General features: G+C 45.3%; 1 pseudogene; it reads right to left on the reverse strand.

Annotated features, from left to right (window-relative positions):
- Window positions 1-1,697: 1,697 nt before the first annotated feature.
- LOC135700660 (uncharacterized) lies at window positions 1,698-9,569 on the reverse strand (annotated as a pseudogene).
- Window positions 9,570-9,857: the final 288 nt, after the last annotated feature.

Consider the following 9,857-nt stretch of genomic DNA (forward strand, 5'->3'; position numbering starts at 1 on the left):
AACAACAATCACCAGTAATGGTCGTTGCTGATGATGTAAAGCACAACGAAAACAGTGATGACTTCTGCTGTGCGATGATGAGAAAATGGAACAGAAGAAAATGAAAACAATGCCTACGCATTTCAAGTTCGTCTCGGTACGTGCGACCGTGTGAGTTTCAAAAAAGCTGTCAAAATTAAACGGAAGCTGTTGGGCTCACTCACCAACACACTAACATAAGCAAGCAAAGCAGCAACTGCTTCAAAACGAGCACAAATGAGTGTCGTGATTGTCGGGAATGACCAGATCGGTGATGGATCACCATCGAAGACGACATTCACCAGTTGCTTTTTACTTCTTTCGTCAGCTTGATGGATGGTCATGGAGAGTGCTTCGACAAGCACATTGATAGGAATGTACCAAGCGCTACTACCATCAGCTGTTTGACGATCGTGATTGTGATATCTGATCACAAGAAATCGGTATGAATTTCATTGTTTGCTCAATGAAAAATAATAAAACGGAGCAGACTTTACACCACTGTGCACGGCAGAAAAGGCGTTCTTCGGCGGATAGCTGTATTTTACCTCTTACGTCGTGCTTATAAATATCATTTTTTTTATTGTATCAAGATCATAATTGTGTATGCCTGAGATATTTTCTTCTGCCCGGGAAGCATCGTCTGCCTCCACAGGTCCAGAAGGGGGTGTGGAATTTCCCAGGTGGCCATCAAAATTGATGGCGTTTTGAGCAGTTGTTTCTCACTTTTTTTTCTAAGACTGTTGCAGCTTCCGAAACACTCTGGACAAGGCGGAATGTAAAGGATTCAATTGTAGTCCATGTTCAACGCTAAGGTCATAACTTTCAGCCGAGCGGTGAATTATGACCGACCACCGTCAGTCGGTGCTCGAGTATTTTGGGCTGTTTACGCCTACGATGGGACCCTCAACCGTGCCGCGAATGGACGTCGAGATATGAACGAACAACAATATTGCAATTACATATTTCCACTGATTGTAACTGTCGGAGTGGAAAACGAGAATCTACAATGGAATACAATGGGAAACCGGTCGGCTGAGTGCCGATATTGTAATGGCATTTGTAAATGATGCCGAAATGTTGCCCGTAAATTGAGAAGCCCACATAGCGATCCATGTAAGAGCCACAGTTCTGCTCAGTTGGGTTTCTCTGAGGCCGAAGAAACCCGTTCTGGTTGATTTACAATGGCAGGTAAGAGTTCCGTGGAAAAAAAATCCCAGTGTCGGTGGGTGATGTAGGTGGATTGCATATTTGAGCAGAATGAATTGAATTCCAAATAGGAGCGTGTTAAATGGATTCAATTACTCGTTCTTTGGAGAAACTGAGGTTAACCACGCAGCAAACAGGTTTTACGGTTCAAAGGAAATTTCTCTTCGTGTCATTTTAGTTTATTGTACACTTAATTCAAAGGTGTGATGTTGGGAATGTTCCGGAGATAACTTTCTATGGATGGGTTTTATCGCGTTATCAGTGCTTGTTGAAGGTTAGCGTTATTAGAGATTTTTTTTTTTTTTTAATATTAATATTTTTATTATTAATATAATCATAGAGTTTTTGCACTTCTCAGCTAAAGCTGGAAAATTTCACTTACCCAAGGCTGTATTTATGCCAAGCGGGTTAGGCTCTGTGGATCTCATTCGTCAGTTGACTTACATCCTAATTTGTCTGCTTCAGTCGGATCAGTTATGATGATTCAGGAACCGCCGGACAATACTACAGGTTCCAATAATCACTGCTTTCTGAATGCTGTTCAGTTCTCTTCGGAGTTCCAATTCTTCAAGGGAACGTATAAGGGTACGGGGAACAGTTCCGGTCTCCGAGATTACTACCGGAACTATACGCACATCCTCCAGGTGCCACATCTGCTTCAACTCCTCCACCAAATCGTGGTACTTCAGTATCTTGGTAGAGAACGTTGACTGTACAGCGATATCAATGAGGGTTACCCGCGTAATCTTTTTGTCGTAAACCGTTATGCCAGGGTGATTGGCACGAATGTGGACATCCGTAATGATCTCGCGATCCCAGTACAGCTTTATGCAACTATTTTCCAGTACCGGGTCTGGCAGGTACTTGTAGTAGGGTACGTACTGGTTCACCAAATTATGCTTCAGTACAAATTGTTGATGCACAATCTTAGCGACATCGTTGTGACGGCCGAGATACGCTACTTCTGCCAACGCTTAGCAACCACCAACAGCATGTTCGATCGTCTTCCCTGCTGCATTGCACTTTCTACACCGGTCTTCTACTTCTTCGTTCAATATGTACCTACGGTAGTTCTTCGTCGCAATAACCCGATCCTGGATGGCTACCATGAAACCTTCAGTATCTGAGAAGAGTTCACCTCGCACCAGCCACTTTGTCGAAATACGCTTGTTCCAACTGATGGGGATGCGTCCCATGCAGCTCCTTGACAGTTTTTAGGTCGCAATTCAACTGGTAGGCTTCCTGCGCCAGATGCAGGGCGCTGAACCCGTGGTCTGCCTCACAAACAGCACGGTAGACTTCGTGTTGGTTCAGGCCTTCTACGAAGTAGCTCCGCAACTGCTGAATCTGGGAAACACATAGCGCTTGGATATCAGTGACGCCTCTTTCTCCTTCATTACGTGGCAAGGTGACTCTCTCGACGGCCGACTTTCGGTGATGTATGCGATGCTTAGTGGACGCCACTCGAACTGCTCGTTCTATCGCCTCTAAGTCTGTTTTGGTCTACTTGATCACCCCAAAACTGTACGTCAACAGGAGCACGGCAAACGTGTTTATCGCCTTTATCTTGTTGCCGGCCGACAGTAACGACCTCAGAGCACGATTGATTCGATACAAGAACTTTTTCAGCCGCTCCTTCTTGATCGTTGTATGGCGAATCCCTTTCAGTTGCAGGAACCCCAGGTACCTGTTCGTTGATGCGGAAACTACCAGTATCCACCACTTGACCCCGACGGATATTGACTGTTCGACATTTATCGACTCCAAACTCCATCCGGATGTCATTACTGAACACCGTTACAAGCTGCAAGAGACGGTGCAGGTTCTCCACTGTTTCCGCAAACAGCTGCAAGTCGTCGATGTAGAAGGTGTGGGTAACATTTGTGCTTCTTCCACCACTTTTCAAATGGTAGCCATAGTTGCATTGGTTGAGTGCTCTGCTGAGAGGATTCATCGCAAGGCAGAACCATAGCGGACTAAAGGTATCGCCTTGGAAAATCCCCCTTCTCATGCTGAGAGTTCTGGAACGTAACACCACTGCTCCGTCAGTAACGTGGAGAAATGTACTCCACATGCCCATTGCGTGCTGCATAAGCCTGATTAGCCCATCGTCCACCTTTTACTACTACAGTACCTTTTTTTTATACAGGGGGGAATCTGCTCCCAGACACCTGAGAAGATAACTCAGGGTGTGGGGATGGGAGAAGTAGCGCTCCCGACCCACTAAACCTTACCCTGTGCCCTTGGCCCTTGCCCTCCCCGGAACCTCCCGAAAGCATTGCATCATGGGAGGGGGCCGGTTGCGCTATGGCGCATCACACTAGTGGTGTGTCACAGACGTGACACTCGCTACTGCACAGTGAGCAGCTGTGGAGGGCCTTCCTCTTATTGTTCGCTGTCAATTGTTCGCCCTAGTTCTAGAGCAGACGTGATAGCCAGCCAAATGTCCACGGCAGCACAGGAAAGATGTGACCGCTTACCAGCTGCGTGTGCTTAGCACTCTAAGAACCCGGTGTCACTCCTGCCTTTGCACAACGAGGGTTTGTGCAGGGCTTATCGACCTCCTGGGACGAGCTGGATGGGGCTCCAGCGTCCTTACTCTGCTGTAGTTCGTTTAGCCGCAATATCTCTCCCTTGGGATCGATAATTAACGTTTCCAGGGCACACCACGAGGAGGCGAACTACTTCATGCCCCAACTGCAGTACCTTGAGAAGGTATGAATGCAGTACTGACTCGTACGCCTTCTTGTAGTCGATGTACGCCATGCTTAGGTTTCTCTTTTTCTGGTTCGCCTGACCGACAATTACTGCATCGATGATGACCTGATCTTTGCAGCCTTGAATGTTTCGCAGGCAGCCCTTCTGTTCTAACGTTGTTTACATTGCAATGGTTCTGTATCTTTAGATTTATTACTGATGAGACTTGTTTCGAACCTCTAATACAAAGTTCAATCTTACTGCGTAAAGAGAAAATCGAAAAATTGAACGTCACGTGAAAGTGGATCTTAATGAAGGCCTAGGTACTCTTTCGTAACTTTTAGTTTTAGGATTTCAAAGATCGTCGGTTGCAGTGGCTTGCTTACTGAGCAGAAAAACGCGGTCCCAGGTCCTTTCATATTAAAAATGTATGGTAAGATCGCTTGTTTTCGTTGTCGTCGGTGCCGGATTTGAATAGTTATAAAAACTTGAGTAACGCTATAATGTGATATGAGGGGCTCGGTGGCCTTAGAGCAACTGGTTTTACTTACTGAGCAGAACATCATGAGTCTAATCTCAAGCCCATCCACATTCAAGATTCATTAATCGTTTCATTTGTTAACATGACTACATGGTAATAACAGCAACTAGATGATTAAAAAGGAGCTCGTCTGCCTAGTGGCAAACGTTTTTGCTTACTGAGCAGAAGACCGTGGGTTCAATCCCAAGCTTCTTCGCGTTATATGATCGTTAGGACATCAATTCAGCTTATCGTTTACCAAAACGAACCCTGCTGCAAACCCAACCCTATTACCCAACATCCCTGTGATTCCTCGTGGAAGTGCAGAGGACTCCTCGGCTTCTATCAAAGCGAGTGTCACGTCAACACATTCCTACCCATTCCTTTCTTGACCTGCGTTCAGCCGCGGCTGGCGCTGGTATTGCCTAATTCGAGATCACCAGTTTTTACACATTGAGGATGATTGCTAGTCCCAAGCATCGTCTATTGGTTCTCTGTGTAATTACAGCTGGTCTAGCAATAACAGAGTAGCAACCGTGGGCGGTCAATCTTGCTCATGCTCATGCTCATGCTCTAATACAAAGTTCAATCTTAGTACTTGTTTGTACAAAACGTGTGCAACTACCCCACCCAAATATTCATATCAACACACAAGTGCCGCAATGGTAGTGTTATCATCCCTACCGTGTAAAGATTTCAAATAAATTCATATAGTTCGCATGCCTCTGCCATGGCAGGATTGCCCGATAAACGATCGTGTTTTATTTTCACCATCTATTCACACAACGTACGAAAGTTCTGTCCGTGTGCGATCAGTACTAACCGTACTTTTATGCAGCGCGAAAGTTCACAATTAATCTATGTCGAACTTCTTTCGGACTTTAAAGTACACGTAAAGTTCTAGATAAGTTCGAAGGAAGTTCGACTTGAACCTTGACTTAAAATAGTAATTAACTAAAGAAATGTCAATTTCTAGCAGCTTTTTTCGTGACGGATCAATTTATCTTGTTCTGCGGCACTGTTTGCGTTTGGTTAGAACAAAGTGTCTCCACTTTATGATTTCCGCAGCCATTGATCTGGAACGACCGAAAGCTCCTTACAGCCACGAGCGTTCAATGCTTCTACTACGGCGAATGGCATTTCTGTAAGTAAAAACTACAAGGGACAGCCCAATGGGGTTGTACGCAATGGTGACGTAAGACTACGTGGTCTTATATAATTAATCTTTTTTGTTAACTTCAGCAGGAGCTTGTTTTGTGTAGGAATAGGAATTTGAGCGGGGTTCTCTCTGTTTACACTCTTTTGTATGAAGCACTTGACATAGATGGTCCATAGCGACTCACGAAGAGCTACTGATTCCGATCAAAAGCTGTGCGGCTTCTTCCTCCTTCTATGGATGGTCATGTGGGCTGCAGCTCGTAGCTTGCAGGTAGCCTTTCGTTGTCTACTTGAGAACACCACCACTCACCACGTGGTGATTGAATAAACACCGTTTGGTGAGACCGGACGGAATTTAACTTTGAAATCTGTGTTAGAGAAATCAATTTTCGCGGGCAATCAATGATAATTTTAATTATCTAAGCAACAGTTGCACATTCGTGCAATTTTCAAAAGTGAAATGATAACGCCTCAATATCAACAGATGTGTAGAAATACATCTGATCGATTGGTGATAAAATGATTGAAATTAGTCCAGGGGCAGCTGAGTTATTAACGTTCACAATCTTTCATTTTTTGTTACATGTTCCATTTTCGGTTTTCACAAAATGTACCCGTGTATAGAAATCACAGACGTAGTCCTACGTCAAAAATATATTGTATTTTAATAAATTTCATTGAGGACTGCGTTCCACTAGCATACCTTGATGATTTTTTGAATAAAACCAGTCTCAAAACAGGTAAATTTACTACAATTAAGTCAAATTGTTTCGTACTTTTCGAGGTTACTGAAACCCTCTGCGGAAAACAAAACAAGCTGTCAAATGTCAAACGGTGCAAGTTCACAATAAGTTCCGTATGAACTTTTAAGCAACTTTCAAGTTCAGATACGCTTCCACATGAACTAATCAGAGACTTTGAAGTTCAAAAATGGTTCTTACGGATCTTGAAAGTAGATTTGGCTACTCTTAAAACAATTTTTATGAATGAAATCAACACATCGAGTAAAATCATATGATATTCCACTTCGTTCACAAATAGCAGTGGTATGTATCTCGGTTTTAAAGAAGAGGACTCGAGTTCGAGACTTGCGGTAAGTAATTTAAAAACATGTGATTTGAATTAAATATTTGACCGTATTTCAAACATTTATCTTCGGACGGTGCAGCAGCTCATAATAAATTAAAAGAGAACGTGGTAAGCAGCAAAATAATAGATATATTTGTTTTCTGTTTTGGTTTGTTGATTTCATTCAAGTTTTCTTTTTGGGCTGAATAGCATTCCCTCCAACGGTTAAACGAACCTTTTGTGAACTTTCAAGTTCTTTTTAAAAGTGAAACAGCATTCTGTTAGAAGCTTAAACATCTAATGTGAGCTTGGAAGTTCGGTTAGTTACTTTAAAAGTAAGCTGAATAGAACTCTCTTCATAATCCATCGATTAGCTGATTCAGTCAAAAAAGGGCTTTTATCCGAACTTTTGGTTGCTTGGGGAGAGACCTGTTATAGGCCTGTACTTGGCTGGATTAGCCGTGTATTGGTCCTTGGGCAGAAGATAGGTTACCCCTCTGGTAATGAATTCTGGTAGCTGTTGGGGGTTTCTTAGTATCATATTGAAGCATTCCACCATCCGCCATCAAAATCTGGTCCTGGTGCAGCTCAATTCCGGGTAGCCTCCCGAATATTCTGGTTGGTTATAACGACCGTGGGCATACTTACAATTCCGTTACTCCTAACCTCTTCCTCTGCCAACCACATCCCATCACTGTTATGTTGAACAGGATTCTCCCACAGATCGGCCCAAAACTTTGTTACATCGCCAATTTCCGGGAGTCCTTCGCTAGAGTCGGTTTTGTTGCTACGGATGTGGTTGTAACGTTTGCATTTTAAAAAATGGACGAAAATTGTCGGTTTTTCATGGGTTTACCTTCACCCGCACTGACGAAACTACCCATGCATCATCAATCATAGTAACCCATGAGTCAGCAGACAAAATTTGACAGCTCTATCAGTCGAACTCTAACCGTGATGGCAAAAATAGTGAAGCAACTCCGTTCAGAAGTGTGCGCGTTCAAAGAACGGCACCCCGCCGCGTCGAAAACGGACATCGTGCGGCACTTTGTGGACGCCGGATACTCCCATTCCGGCATCTACAACATCTTGGCACTATTAGACAACAATCAGAGCATCGAAAGAAAGCCCGGTTCCGGACGGCCGACGACCCTGAGCGACAAGAAGCTCCAAAGGATGTTGAAGAGGAAGACCGAGGGAAAAGTGGCTACATCGCTGCGTGCGCTTGGCCGGGAGGTCGGTGCAACAGGCCAAACAGTGAAAAAGTACCTGGCGAACATGAAAATACATGTCAGGAAGCTAAAGTCACGTCCACTGGTTTCGGAGCTGCGGGCAATGACGCAGCGGCAGCGGCTGAATAAGATGGTCAACTCGTTTTTTCCGGCTACGTGGTGGTGGTGATGGACGACGAGATCTATCTCATTCAGATGGCAGTTTATTTCACACACCAAGTTCCCCAAGAAGGGGCTGCTGTGGCTAACAATCAGCGAGAAGGTGATGTCAAAGCCACTCTTCTTTCGCTCCGGACTGGCTGTGAACGGGGAAATTTGCGTCGTTCATCAAGAAATACCATAAGGGCGAAAGCGCGGGGTTCTGGCCGGATCTGGCGTCGGCCCACTACTCGAAGCGATCGTTGGAAGAGATGGAGCGGCTGAATATCGATGTGGTACTCAAGTCGGCGAACCCGCCCAACGTCCCCCAGCTGCGTCCCATCGACAATTTCTGGGCTAACCTCTAAAGATCTACTCCAACAATTTTGTCGCGAAAACTGAGGAGGAATTGATAAAGAAAACGAAGAAAGAACTCAAATCGCTGAAATTATCTGTCTTAGCTTTTTTTATCACCATCCGAAAAAAGTCCATTTTTTTAATGCAAACGTTAGAACTTCCTTTCGTTAGTGTTGAACATTCGATTTCCCTTCTTCCACTTCGAACTTTCTCCATAACGTCGCATCCGTTAGCAAGAGCACTAAACCGCTGTGCATGGGTGTCGAGCACCTCAGTAATATCGACTAGAGTGAGGTCATGGAGCTCTGCGGGCTTGACAATTTCAGCAACGTGATGAACTAGCCTCGATGATCGGTTTCCTCTCTTTTACTGTGTCAACCGACCAATCTCAGTCCGAAGTGTGACGATTCGGCCCTCCAAGCGTCGCATCCATACGGGTTGTTGTGTGTTGGGATGTGTTTGTACCACGGCCATAGCTGCACAGTACACTATGAACTGCAGGTCCTCAAGGTTCTCAACGGCTTCCAAGTGCTGTGGCAAAATATCCTCGTTGAGAATGCTTACTGCACTCGTTACTGCAGACGGTACGGGTTGAACCAACGTGGCGGCCTTCGAAGTCTGAAAGAGCGGCGTGGCAGTACCTGCATCGGCGTAGCAGGTCCACTGCTGGCTGATGCAAACTCTTGGGATGCTGTGGACGTTGATGTGGACGAAGACAACACTGGCGTAGACAATCTTGAGCTACGAGCTGACTGAGCAGGAACCGACTGTTCTCCAGAAGGTTCTAGAGGTGACGATTATTCCAGAGACACACATGGATCCGGCACTGGCATTGGCGGGTGCCTCGGTGTTGACGTTTCTGGAGCCGACGAGTATTTCGGTACATCCCAGGAGTCCAGCAGAATCTCAAGTGGTAGCTTTGTTTTGTCAGGTCCTTGATTATTTGCAGATTTCGTTTCAGTAACGCTGGAGCGGCTGCGTAGTTGATTCACGTGTGCTCGTATTACCCGACGATCTTCACTCCACACCGTGTACATGACATGGCCGATTCGATCGCATACCACGCCCGGGGCCCAGCGCCACTTGTTGTTGTTGTTGTAGATCTTCGCATGCACAAGATCGTGTGCAGCAAATACGGCGCCCAAACATTGCTTCTGATGGAGACTTTCCATCGCCGACTTGCCGGTTTGGCGTTGTGCGGTAAACCAACAGGAACGCGTCCAATGCTTCTTGTAGCGTATTCTTCCCCTCTTGAATTTTCTTCACCGTTCTCTTGAAAGTATCCACGAGCCTCTCCGCATATCCGTTGGATTGTGGATGAAACGGAGCCGTGGTTACTTGTTGAATTCCATTGTCAGCACAGAAATTCTGGAATTCCGGCTAGCAGAAAGTAATCTCCGTTGATCGGTCCTGCGTAATCGATATGAAGCCGCTTCCATGTACCCGTTTGTTTTGGCCAC

The sequence above is a fragment of the Ochlerotatus camptorhynchus genome, unplaced genomic scaffold, assembly GCF_037179485.1.
Source record: "Ochlerotatus camptorhynchus isolate MF236.1 unplaced genomic scaffold, CSIRO-AGI_Acam_v1.1 ptg000140l, whole genome shotgun sequence".
Lineage (NCBI taxonomy): Eukaryota > Metazoa > Arthropoda > Insecta > Diptera > Culicidae > Ochlerotatus > Ochlerotatus camptorhynchus.